Genomic DNA, 17271 nt, shown 5'->3' on the forward strand with positions numbered 1-17271 from the left:
TCAGAAACAAGCACACAAAGGATGGAAAAAGCCATAAAATATTAATAAAGTTAGATTTAATTTTGTTACTGAGATTGAGAGTGGTCTAATCATACAAAGCAAATATTCTGAGTACCCATACTTCAAGAAAATGGGAAAAAAGAAATATACAAAAAGACACTCCTTACAGCCCCCAACAACTGAGATGTCCAGATAGTTGTTCCTGACCTCCTTTCAGTGAGCTGTTACCCATTTACTGCCTTTTGGTGAAATATGTAAAACCTTCACTTGATGTAAAGAACTCCACTTTGGGCATGTTTGGTTACCCTCTACATTTACTGGATTGAAAAGTAAAAAAAAAAAAAATTACTCAGTAAGCCAAGTAACACAGAAGCAAGCTCAAGAAATAAAGATGACTAAATCCAAAAATCAGAATTTCCGACATCTATTGCCTTTAACTGAGCAGTGGACTATTTTTAAAATTATTTTCACTGAACATTTAACTTAAAACTACTATAAAAAAGGACAAGAAAGAGATTCCAAAGATAAAACTCTAATGTGTTTCATATTACACATTTGAAATAAATAAGTAATTTGGCCTACAGTCAATAAAATATAGGCTTAATTTTGAGTAGAAATTATTGTAGAAAAATAATTTTACAGTGCTATGTCTACAGCTTGATGAATCATTTGCTTTAGGACTGTGTATTTAGTTTTCACATTAACAGCTCTTTCGAAAATATTTTAATTTTGCTACCTATGCATCATTGAAAAAGCATAAAGAAAATTTACTGCAATTTCTACTCCAGCAAATTAGTACAAAAGGTTTCTAACTATTATTCTTTAAACACCTGTGTGTTCAAGGTTACGCTGATCTGTTAAAAAGACCAGGGTTATAAATTTTTTTCAGTACCTTAAAAGACACATGTCAGCTAATCTGAAAATGCAGTGCAAAAACTAACTAAGTATTACCTCAGAATTTCCTTTTCAGTTTAAAGGAAAATGAATCATTTGCAATAACATATGGAGACACTATAGTTAAGACTGGATTGTGACTTTAATTCTAACTGTTTCACCTTCACTTTATTGAATAACTAAGTCTAATTTCAACATCTCATAGCACTTCATTGAACAAGTATTTAACAGAATTCACAGCAACTATCAAAGCACACAATGACTTAATATATTGCTTTCCATTTGAAGGTTCCAAAATGTCAATAACTGGACTTCATAACTTCCCTCTGAAGAAGGTAACATGACTTTTATTTTATAAACAGGGAATTTGAATAAGAAATAATAAATCCACCTGATAAAGTACTCAATAAAGCCAAGATTCCCAGTTTTCTGTTCCATGCTGCAGCTACTACAATGCTGAATGTTTATTCAATGTTCTGTCATTTTGCTTTTATTTTCTGGTACAATTTTAATGAGGTGTCATTTATTAAAGGTTTCTGTTAATAAATTCCTACTAAGCCACAGAGATCAACTATAGCTACTAGAAACTGACAAGAGGTTACACAAATTAACAGAAAGAAGTTAGCCAAACTCTACCACAAAAAGAATTCTACAGGAACATCAGCTTCATTCGATTATTTCAGGTCTTCAGAGCCAGCCTAGGAAGATACTCTCTAAACATTGAATGCAATTCTCTTCTGCTCTCACAGAAAACAAAAAACCTTCTTGCCACTCAATACTTTCAATACTCAACACTTTCAAAGCTATTTCTTAGATTTTAGAATTCAACCAAAGAATAATACTAAGCCTGCTCCACCACTGTTTATGGATGACTGCTTCTCCTCCATACTTCCCACACCATCATGTTGAGCTTTCAGGCAGCACCTTCAGGGGAAAACATCCCAAGTCAAAGCAGTAGGTAGCAGGAGACAGGAGCCATAAAACAGTGGAAGCAGTACCTAGTGCTTAATTAATAGTCTGAACCTATCATTATTTCTTGGGTTTTTTTCTCAAAGAGCTGGAACTGATTTTCCCCACACCACTGACAGAAAAGGACTTGCTATTTAATCAATTATCCAGCAGTTTAAAAAAAAAACCCAACTACACAGCTATTACATAAAAGCCAAAACCAAGCAATACATCCAGTTCACTTGTCATCTTTAGATATGAAAATAACCACTGAACTTGAACCACTCACCTTTGACACACTGTTAAAAGGATCCAGGCAGTGAAAGGCAGGACTCTCCAACAAAGTTATATACACCACCGCCTGGAACAACAAACATATATTTTAGTTCTAGCACTAAACCTAGAACACTTTCAACTAGGTAATTTAGCTTTCATGCTATCAAAACTTCCTATGATATGCTGAAGAGCAGGAAGAATGGATTGAACTTGATCCACCTGTTTAGCACAAACAGAGCCCATCTTCATATTTAACTTCTCTCAATCAATACAAGGTCATTTTAACCATAAACAATCCAAACCATGTACAAGTTAAGCCTTCACAATACAGAGAAAAATCAGTAAAGAAATGGAATTAAAAATTCAGCCCAGTTTTCTAAAGATTACCTTTTACAAAGCACCATTATTTAATGTTTCGTTCACTCTTATATTAGTCAGTCAAGCTAGACTGTACTTCCTAAGAAAGAGGAAATGCCTCTACATGTGGAAAAGGCATACAGCAGCAAAAGCATAGCCAGGAGTTTCATGGGGCACCAAAGTATTTCCATCCAGAAGGCATTCACACACATCCAGATGTGTAATTCAGCTGGATTACTACTACACATGGCCTGGGGCCTTCTGGCACAAGAGATGGTGATCCAACAAGAGGGAGCTCTGACAGAAGTGGTGAACCTGGTAACCTGGTCATAGGGTCAGAGAACTATGTCCAGGGAAATTCTGGCTGGATGTAAAGAAGGCACAAGGGTGGCTAGGCACAGCCACATGCTCTCTGAGAAATGATAGGCCCTCTTCCTGGGAGAGTCCTGAACATGGCCCTAGGTGCAGCCTCAGCCCTGCCAGGACCTGGATAGCACAAACCATCCCTCCTGGCCTCCACTGTTCTCTTAAGTATTTCTAGCTGCAAAAGTAGGTGTTCGGAAGAGCTTGGAGTATTAAACATTTTTTTCTGCTTTTCAATGACCCTTCTAACTCCATAGGATGTCTGACAAATTCAGGCAGCATAAATCCTTTAATATCCAATTGAAAAAGAAAAATATTCTGAGCAACTGCTTAAGCTGCAGCCTCTACCTCATAAAGATGATGTGTTAAAGCTCCTACACAACCCCAGGTCACTCATACACAAATGTTTCTGTTCAAAGTATTTTCTGAACAGATTTCAACCAGTTGTGACTCTACAAAAGCATCCTAGGAAGAAATTAACTTCAAAGGAGCAAGTCACCCAATGATCCCATGCATGGTAATGAAGTGAGGGGAGAATAAAAACTATTGACAAAGGTATTACAAATACCTTACACAAATGTTTCAAAGTGGGATTTAGACTTGCAATCATTAATAAGTGGAGTAACAGAACTACTAAAGTCACAGTTTGACAAAAATTTAAGCCTAAACATATTGTTAGGGGGTAAAGCACAAGGGACTCCCTGACCCTCAGCTCCTGGAAGCTCACCTCTTGCTCCCAGCAGCTGCAAGGGGAGAAAAACTGTTGCCAGCCCTCCTGAAAAACATGCAAGACTGAAAAAATAAGTAAATAATGGAGAATGGGAAATCATGAGAAAATGTTGCTCCAACAAGAGCCTCCTGATCCAGTTCACCACCTGAATGAAGATGTGCCTGTAACAGCAGAAAGAAGATGGCACTGGAGGGTGAGCAATCCCTTTTCCACAAAGTGGTGGCTGGAATAGTTGCTGCCCCACCCGTGTTTTCACCTTTCTGCAGACACAGACCACAGGCAACCACACTTTGCTATATCAATTTTCCTAACCAATTACAGACCTTAACTGTGTTCCCACTGAAAACTACTCTATTGAGATGACAGGACAGATATCAAGTAAATGGGAGAGGTACTTTAATAAATGAAGCAACATTAAAACCCTGAGGCAGAGCAGATCTATTTTCCTGCTGGCTGAATACTCTGCAGTATGTGTTTTTCTCCTGTCAATAATACAAGGACATTTTTAATATTAAGAGGTAAAAATGAGAATATAAAAGTCGCTTCATTTTTTTTGGTACAAGATGTTCTGAATAGTACTATCTTTCCTTGTCCTACCTCACAAATAATCTACTGCCCATTACCATCAATCACTGAAGTGCTGTACCAAGCCTCTGATTTTGCTTCGGTTTTTGTTTTGATCCTTGAAGAAAAACACAATACCTCTCTCAATTATTGCTCCCACCTTCACAAATGCACACCTGCATGTAGAACATATGTTTGAAAGTGATCTGAAAAACAGTACTGTTCGCCATTAATACCTGAAAAACTAGCCTTGTATTTATTAGTTAAATGGAGAAGTAGTACAGTTGGGGAAAACAAAGCGTCCAAATTTCATCTAAAAAATGCATAAGAAAAGAATGAATGGTGTTTATCTCAATATAACAATGCTAACTCCCTTCTGTAAAGCAAGAATGGTTTTATTTTGGCAGCTCAATCAACACACATTGAAAGTAGTTCAGAATGTTAATGGTGATAGTGCAAAGAGTCAAAGGAAGAAGATGCACAAAACCACATCATTCCTAACACCACCTTGATTGAAACAAAACTGAATTTAACAGACAGACAAGCACAAGATGCAGACTGGTCTCTGTCCTCCCTGAGTTCAATGCTGTTGCATTATGACCCCCTTTTCTATTTTTCTCATGATAAAAATCTTCACTAGGCTTTGGAAGAGCCAGAGGAAGTTTTCTGCTAGGAGTCACACTAACAGTCACTTCCCCAGAGGAGTAGCCAATTCCCATCACACACCCCCGCAGTCCAAAGCTTCGCCCAAAACATTGTGATTTGCCAAGTGATACAAACTCAGGATGGAAACCCAGACCTCAAATATTTCACTTTTACTTAAAATGTGTTCCTTGAAACAATCTTTCAGTTACAGAAGCTCAGGACCTTTCTTCTCAAAGGTCAACAAATTGTAGCAGCAGTTAGGGTTTGGGACTACCTCCCCCCAGGGAGAGTTTGCACCACACATGGAGCTTTCTGGCTCTCCTGCTTTGTCCTACCGGCCAGCACTACAGAGAAATATTTGACAGCACAGCCATTCTGGGGAATGAATTGTTAAACTCTGAGTATAAAATAATCTCCAACCACCTTCAAAAGCCTTGCAGCACACAGGACTTAAGTGTCCACGCAGAAGACAAACCACAACACTGGAAAACTCAGGAAGTCAAATCAACAACATTTTTGGAAGGCAGCAAAGCAAACAGAGGTACAGAGGTGGGCAATCTCATCCCATGGTATCCCCAGCGCCCATCACTTCAGTACCATTTATCATGATGTCCATTAGCCATACCTCACTCCATGCATCTACTGCTGCAGTAATGCCAGCCCTGCCACATGTAAAATGCCACAGCTCCTCACCACTCACGACTCTCTTCACATCCTACACTTCCCCTGAGGCCCAGAGCAGAGGAACAGAAGCCTGTGACAAGGAATAGCAATGGCAGAATACAAGAATTGGATAAACAGGTGATTACAAACTCACAAGGCAAAAAGACAAATTTATCCACTCTTCCACAGTAACTTTAGAACTCATTTGCTTTCTAAATCAAAGTCTTCCAAATACAAGAACTATAAAAGTTCCTCTGTAAAAAACCCCTGTCAATAGTGAGAAATAAAAGTTCAAACTTGATACTTGCAAACGAGCACCAGAAGGTAAATATCAGTAACATCTAATACAATAAGCACCTTATTATAAAGGTTACTACCTCACTGAATAAATTAGTGGTCTTGTAATGATTACATTACAAGTAACATCCACAGTTATTAATCACCTCTTCTTTCACTAATAGCTCTAATGTGCCCCATTTTCTTTATCTCCATGGCTAAAATCCAGATTCAGCCTTACAGCAACAATTTTGATGACAATTCTCTCAGGCTCTCTTCCCAATACCCAACCACCTCCTATTTAAATTCTGACATGAAATAGCTAAAATAATCTCTTTGATACTTAATATGCTAATACACAAGAATGATCTGACCATAAACCTGTACTGCACAGAGCGGGAATTTTAACTCCAATTGACATATTACTGGTGACCTTCTGGAGAACAAATGAAAAGCATCACATTAATACAAATTCTCCTGTGGAGAAGATCAAGCTGGCAATCTGCCAGTTCATTACACCATCGAGCTTCGCTCCAACATTAAATATTGCCTTCCTTTGTAATTGACTGAAATACACTGGAGCAATTGCAGGTAACCACTTTGGGCTATTAAAGTATTCCATTAAGACTTCTCCATTAGGCAGATATTTCAAATGAAGTTACATTAAAATGGGCTATGTTCAAAATATTTTAACTATGCAGACAATTGGGCAAGCACAATCCAGTTCCATGGAGCAGCAGACAGATCAGCCTAAGCACTCAAAAGCCCAATGCCCGAATTTGTTTAAAGGGAAAAGAAACCTGCCAAGTTTTTTAATACTCTAGTATATGCTTAGTATTTTAAACCTCCTAGTCATATATATCCTCTCAAAACTCACTTGATGTTACCTTCTTCAACAGCTAAGAAAATGGTAATGTTAAAATAGTAATACATTTTCAGAGACAGTATGAAGCACACGGAGAAAAGAAAAAGGAAAACTGGATCCACATCATATTTAAGGTTTAAAAAAAGCAGCAAATTACAACACTGCATTACAACATGTGTCACATTATAAAAACAAACAAAAAGATTAAAATCCTTTCATACCATATAGTCTATATAACTAAGCCTTTCTTCTCTTAAGATTGTGGTTCCCTAACAGCAAGGAAGCAGATGAAATGAGGCACAAGAATAGGTTCACTGCCTCACATTCAGAAAAGACTGTGAGAATACTTAAAACACTGGGAAAGGTTTAAACTTGTATGCTAGCAGTAAAAATGGGACTTGCACTGGAAGCAAAGACAAATTTCTGTGTTTAAATGGGCTCTTTTAAGCAGTCTGTGTTTGGAGCCATCACAAGGCTGTACAGGTTACCATATGAAATTCTCTATTGAGCAGCACATGGGCAGGAGGTTGTGCATGTTCTCTCTGCTCCTGTCTGGATGCAAGAGCTGTCATGCACCTCTGGCCATGCTCTCTGTATCAAAGAGGACGCAGTTAGACATCTATCATTGGTCCTTCAAACAATTTTTTTTTTAATAAACATATACTTGGGGGGAATAGGAAAAGAAATGCAGCTAGAGACAACACGCATGGTTTACACTTTAATCACATACAATTAAAGAAGCTACGCTGACCTGTATTCTCATTTAACTCCTGCAGCCACAGGCATATTCTCTGCAGACTGGTGTATACACAATATGTTTTCAAAAAAACAAGGATATTTTTTACATCTATTTGCAAAACCACCAACTCCTGATCTACTCATGACACACAAGTAGTTGGTTGTTTAAATAATATTGTGTCAGTATTTAAAATAAGTATTGTCTCTCAAAATCTAACTGCCATTGCAAGCTTCCAGGTATTATACATATATCCTCCAATCACGTGCATGAACAGCATCTTTTTAAACTGGAAAGAAATGAGAAGGGTTACTTCTGTTAGTGGCTGCATCTGCTGAGAATTCTACAATATATATTGTACAAATTCACATTATTTTAAGAGAAACCACATGCTTCTTACATTCTCTAGCTGTCCCCCAAAAGTCTGAACTATTAAAAGATCCTAATACTGGTAACAATTACTACCTAAATTCACTGTAATATGCAATTTTTTTCATTCCTGAGTTAAGGAGATTTTCCAGCTTGATACTTGCTGGTATTTATCCAATTCATATTTGAACATGCTGAGCTGCAAACTTCCAGGGCAGCCCCTGCATGAGAGAAAGGAAAAAAAAAAACAAAAACCACAAAGCAGAGTGGAAAAAACATGAATGGGTGGCCAGAAAGCTTCCCTGACAAGAAGGCTACGAACCCTTTGAGAAGACGTGCAATATTGTAGTCTCAAAACCAAAACCAAATAACCCCCATGACCCAAACCCCACACATCTGTTGTTCAGCTCAATAATCAAGCACCAAGCTAAGTGCAAGCTGTGACCAGTCACTCTGCAAGCTGAAGGAAGCTCCCAACAAAGGTGATGTGGCACCATCACAGCTCCAGGTTTTTTAAGCACTCCTATTCAAGAACTGTCAGTGAATGTCAGAGTATTCAAACTCCATTTTATATCAATTCCCCTATTTTTTCTTTTATTTTTGCTGTAAGGAAATGGAGCTCTCAACCTTTCTTATTTTCTTTCTTTAAGAGTTTACAAGCTGGCTCTGTAAATATATGGATAAATATCCCCAAAGCCCACACAGGAGAAGCAACAAAGATTTTGATTCCTAGGACAGCTCTAACCACTTCAAGAACTCTTACAAATGTATGCTGAAAGACCTGCATTACCAATTATAACTACCAACAGATAAGCAGAAATTGAACTATACGTACCAGGGCTGTTCTTAAACTTTGTCTCATAGTATCTCTAGGGAAAGGATTAGACTTCAGCCTTAGGTAACACTTCACTAAGTGAGCTTCTTGGGCCATGGTTTAAGCATGAGATAATTATTTTGGTTTCCTTAATAGGATGCTTTATTATTCAAATTACAGATTTCATTTTTACAAACATCTTAGCATCTATAGTTAGTTGGAATTTCATAAACTGGTACTCTGTACATACAGTTTAATAATTGGATCCATTTAAGCTTCAGCCTTTTTCTGATCAATAATTTAATGCTTTGTTTGTAAAAACTGTACAACGACAGTCTTTTCCATTAAATAAAAAATCAGCTCAGAATCTTTGACGATGACCTCAGTGGTCAGCAACTTACCAGACCAAGCAGCTCCTTCATAAATCTATTTTTCCTATTGCATCTTTATGTAAAATATTTTAATGGCAAAGGCATACACAAGCCACTGAATTGTACCAGTTCTTCCAAACTCTCTACTGGAGTCAGAGCTTTTAATTTCAGGACTGTGAAACAGCACTACATGGACTACAAACAGGATACTAATATACTCTTTATAGTAATCTAGTAATCTGCTGCACATGTAGATTACGGAAAGTGAACACCTCCACTGGAAAAAGACATTCACAGACACCTTTTGGAGAACTGAAAACCACATATTCTGATGAATTAGCTACCATGGAAAGATGTAACAAAAACTCAGTATCAGAGAAACACTAGGCAGAGACAACTGGTTATCACTCACAGCTAAGATGACAAACATTTAAAATAAGCACATAAATCTCAGTTATACAGTTTGATAAGATTTGCTTTGGGGTGAGATATAACAGAAAATAGACTGTACCTGGAGCTACAGACAGTCAAGTAAGGCAGACTTAGCCTTCTGGCAATTCAAAGTAAAAGGCTGACTGAAATCCTTATTAGAGTTTCTGTTCTGGTAAATTATTAATTCTTTCTTAGTCCAAAGAAAAATTTTCCTATGTGTACATTCAACACAGCACTGTCTGAATTTAAAACAATATTGCCACTACTGTCTTGGTGCTAAAATATATGGCAATGGTGATTTTAAGAGGGATAGGTCAAGGTCAGTGTTCATCCTTGAAGCCAACAGGCAGATATAGAGAACTAGAGGAAATACACAGAGGAAATTGTGACTGATGACTTCAAGGAAACCACTGCCAGAAACTTCTTGATAACTCAAACTGCAAGGTGGCAAGCAGATAATTTACACTGACAGAACAAGGCCTGGTTCGGGCACTCCTCAGCAAAAGCTGCCATCACCAACAGCTGCAGCTATCACTCCCCACACCTGAGTCTGTTTGCTCAGGGTGTCTGGGTTTTACCCTTCCTCCAGATGCTCAGCCACCAGGTATAAGGATGCTCTAAGCATTACTGTCCAAGTAGAGTATCTGACACTGAAGATTTTGCAAGTTCTGCTCTATTGTCTTTAGGCAAACTGCATCTGAAATACTGTCAGCATGAATGAGCCACTTGACTTGGACAGGACAGCAGAAAGAAGTCCAGGCATCCTGGCCCTCAGGTTTAGAAATCTATAATGGCTTCAGCTGAGGGAGCAAGTTGAAGAAACCTCTCTAAAACACCACCATCAGAAAGAGCAGAGAAATACTGAAACTCAGTATTTCATTTACAATGCCAAAAAGCACAGTGCTGCAGAACATATATAAACAGACAGGAAATTAGAATACAATAGTAAAATGGAGGTGGGGGAGACCACAACACAAAATCCCTTACTGACACTGGAATAGGCTCAAATAATAGCTGGTCTTAGTACTCAGTAATGTACTGATGAAAATTATCTTCCTTGGGAGAAGCAAGATATTTTTGTCACAGTCTATGAGTATATCAAAGCCTGTGAAAAACTGACATTTCATATTTAAAGTTTTTCCGAGTCTGATGATTCAACTAATAAAAAACAACAAGATGTGTAAGGTTCAAGTACAAAACTACCATAACTAGAGGTTCACATCCAAGAGCCAAAGGTAAGTGGAAGACAAACATGTGCAAGTTTGAAGTGGTTTTGCCACTTACATGACTTGGTAGGTGGTACAGTGACCATCCTCTTTGAACATGGCAGAACAGCAGTCCCCAAAGTCACCACATTCAATATGCAGGACAAAGATCCCCAGATCCATGCTTCCTTTTGGAAAGAGTGGCCGAGTTGCTAGGATTGTTACTTCCCAAGAACACAGTCTCCCAAAAATCACGTTTTTTCTTCCAAGTTAACCATCATATAAGCAGCTGAAGCAGTTTTTGCCTGAACCACACAGAAACTTTGCTTTAGGTTGGTAACAAGAGAAAAGTTAACACAGCTTTGGTTCCATCACAGCACACAGCAGCTCTAGCCACAGGCTCTGCTATTATTGGTGTTTGAAAGATAACTAGGTATTCCAGAATCTCATCATACCCAAATAAAATTTGGCAACAGCCTACCTTCTGAGGTTTTTAGCACTGATTTTCTTCCTTTCATGTCTTGTGCACATTTGATGGTGTCTTAGTATACTCATTTTAATCATGCCAATTCAGTGGCAGACTACAAATGAAAATGCAATAGAAACATTGCAGGCCCTGTAACAATAGTCAAAACAAAGATTTCCTATGGCAGCTGTCAAATTAATGACATCTCTAAAGCTATCTAAATACAGTATCTGGGCAGAAATCCAATTATGTCAATTCTGTCTGAATACCCCAAAAGAGAGTCCTACTGGGGTTAGAAGTGGAAATAATTTTAAGCACAGATTAGCTACATAAGCAGCTCCACTCTTGAAACCAGAACAAGGGAACAAAAACCTAAAGGCATGACATTTATCTGGATGCAAGGCAGAGGGGAAAAAGAACTGTTAGACATCTGGCAAAAGGTCAAAGCCAATTACCTTGTCCAAATTTGCCCCCCAAGATAATAGCTTCCAGGTCCACTTCTTTGAAAAAAGACATATTGACTCAAGTAATTACAAAGATTTCTTCTTACCTCTACATCCTCCACAACCATTTTGGTTTTCCCAAAACTTCTTTTTCCCAATAAAACACCAACAGCAGCAGTAAAACATGCCAACCTCCAGAAGCACAAAGTAAATTTATCTGAAGTCTACATAAAAGAAAATATTCTCCCTCATTTTGACAAATGATATTAATTGACAAATGGTATTTTAATTTGAGAGTATGATTTTTTGTTGCTTTCCTTAAACCATTTTAACTGCTGACTTCCCTTTTTCCTTGGAAGTGTCCGTGTTACTACTTAATTATGTGACAAATTCACTTTGCTGAACCCTGCAACAGGATTCTGTTTATTTGTTGCTTTAAAACAGATAAGGATCAAGGAGAAAGGAGAAACAGTATTTTAATTCTACAATGAAAAAAATATATTTTTTCTTTCTTCACAGGCATATTAAAATATAAGTTTATCTGTTTTTCAAATGAAACTATTCAAGAGACTGCTATGAAAATAAAGAAAAATTGGAACGTGCCAAATAACTGGAGCAGTATATGTTGGTTAGTAAATACATTCTACCTAGAAACCCTTACCTCTATTATGAATAGATAAATAAACCTTTAAATAAGTAAATGATGATCAAAAACAGCAGACTGGTTTAGACGTTTCTAATCCTGATCTGTCCAGAACACTTTCAATGGTAAGGATATAACTAACTTTACATATATTGCAAGTGCTTCTGCTATCAAGACAATATAAAATTCAGGAGAGAGTAAAGCATTCATTATTAATGTGCCAATATTTAGGACTGCATATTCCAAGCTTATGCTTCTTATACCAAGATTCACACAATTAGAGGTAGGCATTTTTTGTTTCTGTTTGATTGTTTTTTTCCTGAATTCAGTCATTAGCGATACTCAGATAAACCTGAAAACAAGTTTTCTTGGTCAAAATCCAGTGCATTCTAGAGTACAGAGCTAATTCAAAAAGAAATTCCAAGAAGCGGATAATATACAAATGCAGGGTTGCACTCCAGAACTCAAGATAGTCTTAATTCAAAAGCAGTCCAATGAAGAGCAGCTACCTTTTTCTTAGTCTTTTCTTGGTCTCAAAACCCTTTTCAGAGATATTCACAGATATTTCTTTTCAAGGCAGCAATTTTCGACATTACCAGTTTGGACCAAATTCAAATCAGCAACCTATCATGTTTTCTGCAGTTAAAGCATAACAGAGAATATCAGACACAGTAATTTTAACTAAACTTCTAAACTAACAATATACTTTATTGTATTACTTACAATATACCGTCAATATATACATGAAAATATACAGTTAATTGAAAATATCTTCCAAGTGAATCATGCAGTCAGTGAGCCTGTCAGAAGCATTTTGACAAAACTGAGAACAAAATTCTTCAGCTACAATTTTTCCTCTTTTGGTTTTTTTCAAGTTTAAGGATATATCCAATAAATCTACTTGTTTCCTGGTTTATATGAGATTTAATTTTTGCCTTTGCTCTCTACAACAGACTGAGCACAGTACCATGAATCCTCCTTCATGTCACACAGGCACTGCAAATCCAATCAAATCCAATTACTACTCCATTAGGTCTCATTTAAATCCCATACGGTATGACAATAAACTGAATGAAATGAGAATCAGCACATTTTTCAACCATCTTTATAGTATGACATAGATGGCAATCACAGCTTAATAAAATTTTATTTACAAGAAAGGAAATTCAGAACTACCTTTTTCTGCCAGACATTTCAGAAAGACTTGGAAAATGCTTCTTCTTCCCACTATCCCTTTAAGAAGTCAGTTGCTATTTCATAGTTTCCAAACAAGTGTTCCTTCTTGTGGCACAGAAGTTTGTCCTGGTCCCAATGCTCAAAACCTATGTAAACCTTAACAACAACCACCAAGTGAATTCAGTATTTACTCCAATGGTGTCCCAGTTCTTGTTTTCTTGTTTGCTAGCGGTTGTTTTGTTTGTTTGATGTTTTTTAAAGATTTCTGGGGAAGGAAGCTTTTGACAGACATGTGGTTACATCAGGTTGGAACTCAGGGAGGGGAGATCAAAACAAAACCTCACCAATCTGAAGGGTACTGAAAAGACAATGGAATTTTTAAAGACAAGCTCTTATCCTATCTGGATTTTAGAAAACTATCATTGTTCAATATTTCAAAGTAAATTTGGACAACTTTAAGAAGCTCTGAATAATTCACCACTTCAGTGCAGTTTATTTATGGGTATATAATAATCATGCGTCACTCTCTTCATCCAGTATTTCCGAAGCTCATCCAACTACCCAAAACCAACCAGATGTCCAGGTATGTCCCTTCTTTCGGGAACAAAAACCCAGAAGAAAATAAATAAAAATTCCCTCATTTGTAGTAGGCAGTCACAACACCCAAAGTTCTCTCTGAAGGATACAGAAGAGCCTTGTTGAATAGCTCTTTCTCACTAGCTAACCTGACTAAATCATCTTCCTCATGCAGGCTAGACATCAAAAGGTCATGATGGCATTTAAACACATGGTCTGTTTTTAAAAAACAAAAGCCAAGAAAACATATGCTGTCTGCTTTCAAACACACATGCCAAACACCTTGTTTCCAGTACAAAAAGCTTCAGAGTTTCAAGAACAGACTTTTAAATAATTTAGTCATTTCACTAAATAATTTTAGCTATAGTTTTATTAAATTTTGTCCTTTACATGCCTCCTGACAACCTGAGAAACAGATAAATTCCAGATTGAGAGAGAAAGGATGCTGATAGGGGGAGGGAGGGTAATTACATAATTTCAAGGTTTGTACTCCAATTTCACAATTAAAATGAGAATATCTGGGACAGAGCTTTCTCGGCGCAGGAGAGATTAAAAGACAATAACATGAAGTTTGGTTGTTTTTTTTCCTTTCTGCGAGAAAAGGAAATAAAAGGCACGGGCATTTTTCCATGCATATTACTCAATCACATGGGCTTTTCTGGTGTATTTCTATAGGGTTTTCTGCACACTCTTTAAAATGTCTTTAATGACCTGAAGAAACAGAAGCTTTGCCAACAGAAATATGAAGATATGAACTTCATGATCCAAATGTCTTTGCCTAAAAATGAAGCTAAGAGTATAATCTCTGAATTTTTTAAAACTAATAAAGATCTGAAAACACTAAATTGTACTTGTATACTGAAATAATTTTGAAAATTCTGGTTAACTTAAAAGGAGGCAGAACAATTTTCTTTCCTTTCTGCATGATTTTAATTGTATTTGTTTTATTTGTAATTTACCATTCCTTTCAGTAGGCTATGAAGGCAACTATGGATCCTATAACAAGAACAGATCCTATAGAGAAGTTACACCTCTCAAACTGCAAAAGAGCACAAACATCCCACATGCTTCAGAACACAAAGTCTATTGCCTCAAAGACTAAGAGCAACAGTCTCTGAAACTCTGTTAATTGCAAAAGCATATACACAATTTTTCTTAAAAAAAAATTAGTTATAGTAACCCTTCATTTAAATCAGCAAGACCACAGATGTCACAAATGTTTTCTTGACAAACGTAAAGTAACAGTTCCCCGTAAGAATTACGTAGTTTCAAAACCAGAACCTACATACAAACTATGAACATATCAAGTGGTCAAATTATAGATACTGTATTTTAGAAGCACTAGGTACCTTAAGAAAGGAGTACAAAGTACAAGCTTCATGTCCTTAGCACATTTGATACATGGTGGCAAGCAAAAAAAAAAAAAAAAATTTTTAGAAAAAGAAAAAAATTAGCTCAGGAAAAGACATCCTGTGTGAACAGGATTCAAAATTTTGGTGATGGTCCAAGTATCAGAAATAAATATACCACAACAAAACAACATCAAGGATAAAAAACATGATGCATTATCTAGTACTGGTTCTAACCCCAAAAATGGGGTACACCATTTATTCATTCCTTTGGAAAAAAAAAATTCTCCCCATATATTTTACCAGCTTGTAGTTACTTTACATGTGCAAGCTTCCTTCAACCAGAATTCTTGTTTCCTGCTGATGACAGGAATTAATGAGCTCAATAAGGGTCAGTCAATATTCAACATTTCCAAAAATACCCAAAACAAAGCAACTTGGGGCAATTTATTTTTATTAAAGATATATTGCTGTTGCACTTTGTGAGATGCAAAGGAAACAGTGGATGGAAAAAAGTGCAACCCTCCAGAGGACATAACAACCAAAATTTCTAGCATGGGTTTCTATGCCTATTATCAGTAACAAAATTTTGAAGTAGACAGTGCCACACTTATAAACTGTAAGGATAAATGTTACACACTTTGCATAACTTCTGTTTCAGAAGCCAGTTTTAGCTTTGGCACCTAAAAAATCTGGCTAGCTTCACCACAGAAACAACTCCTCTTTTCAGCAGAATACAACCTGATGGGAGCTTCAAATGAGCACTTTGGGTCTGAGAACCAAACTCAAAACCGTCACAGGGCAAAAATGTTTCCTGGTTGAATAAAGTCTGAATGTAGAATCACCTCAAAGGAGGGTGGTACTGTTTCTTTGCCCAGCCTTTCAATGTACACACAGGCAAAAAAAGTTCAATTTCCTATCAACGCTCTCCCTAGTGCAAGAGAGGCAGGAGGACTGTGGGGACCTGCTACTTGAAGAAAACTTAAACTGGTGAGCAGAAGAGTAGGTAATCCCAACATAAACACCAGCAGTAAATTAAAGAATAAGCCATTGGACTAATACATACACATCCACAAACTTTGAGTGGCGTCTTGTGTACCTATACAAAAGCTTTACTGAAAAATGGAATGAGATCATGGCATCCTTAAAAATCAAAATCACAAGACTTCTGCCATTCTCAGCAGGGCAGGATTCCTCCACCCCCAACTCGAATGACTGACTCAGGCTAATTACCAACAAATGTTATGAAAAACTCTTCACTAAAAAAATCCAACCCAAAACAAAACAAAAAAAGCCAACCACACACACCTATGATTTCAAAGCAAACTTGCAGAACTAGAAGTATGTGTAAATTGATGGCCTAAGGGCAGCAAGTTCTGCTTCAGGTCTACAGGGCTTCTCCAAGCAGTAAGAACATGTAAACGAAAGTACAGATTTACCAGGGATATATCTGATTGCTTAAGCATGAATCACATCTTCATTAGTGTCATTACCTGCAACATCTACCAAGCAATAAAGCTTGGATGGGCATGTAATCACTATTTTTTTTTTTACAGAGATCTGTCAAATTGTTTTTTGCTGGTGTTTTCAAAACAAGAGCATGGACAGCAGATGTAGTCTTTTTAGTAAGTGGCTGTTAAAGATAACTCACATTAGAAGGTCAAGCAGTGCAAAAGCAGAGGACGAAACAGGACAAGAACAGCCAAAATGTTAGAGGAGCACTGAAAGAGATGCAGAAAGGTTTGAAGCAATTAGCAATTCCCTGCACAGACAGGGAAGGAAAAATACACACAGAAGAGCTAAGAAGAGCTTAGTTGTACTCAAGCTGATGACAAGCAACCACCAATTTTTACAGAATCCAGACCAATTTGATAGCAAATAAGGGTTGGCTGGTAATAGCCTCGGTGCAGACATCATTTTTAATACACTGAAATTTTAGAGATAATACATTTACCAAAATTTATATACAAAGGAAACACATATCATCTGCAATGAGTAAGTATTACACCAAAAGAGCTCAGTTTTTAACTACGGTTTTGTATCTGACAGCTTAAACTCTAATCCTGAAAGATTAAAAAATATGCTAACGAATTCAAGTCAGTCTTTCAGA

The 17271-nt window shown here is 37.0% G+C and overlaps 1 protein-coding gene across 3 annotated transcripts in view; it reads right to left on the reverse strand.

The window, feature by feature from the left end:
* Positions 1-17271, reverse strand: part of NCK2 (NCK adaptor protein 2) — an 85730-nt gene that overhangs the window by 51426 nt on the left and 17033 nt on the right. For 2 of the 3 annotated variants that reach the window (XM_085053982.1, XM_085053972.1), the window contains exon 2: positions 2132-2203. The exons of the other annotated variant lie outside the window; for it this stretch is intronic. The gene's annotated coding sequence lies outside the window, so the exon portion shown is untranslated. The remainder of the gene's footprint in view (positions 1-2131; positions 2204-17271) is intronic. 3 annotated transcript variants of the gene reach the window in all.

The sequence above is a fragment of the Lichenostomus cassidix genome, chromosome 1 (genome assembly GCF_008360975.1).
Source record: "Lichenostomus cassidix isolate B80296 chromosome 1, HeHo_3.0, whole genome shotgun sequence".
In the NCBI taxonomy this organism is placed as follows: Eukaryota; Metazoa; Chordata; class Aves; order Passeriformes; family Meliphagidae; genus Lichenostomus; species Lichenostomus cassidix.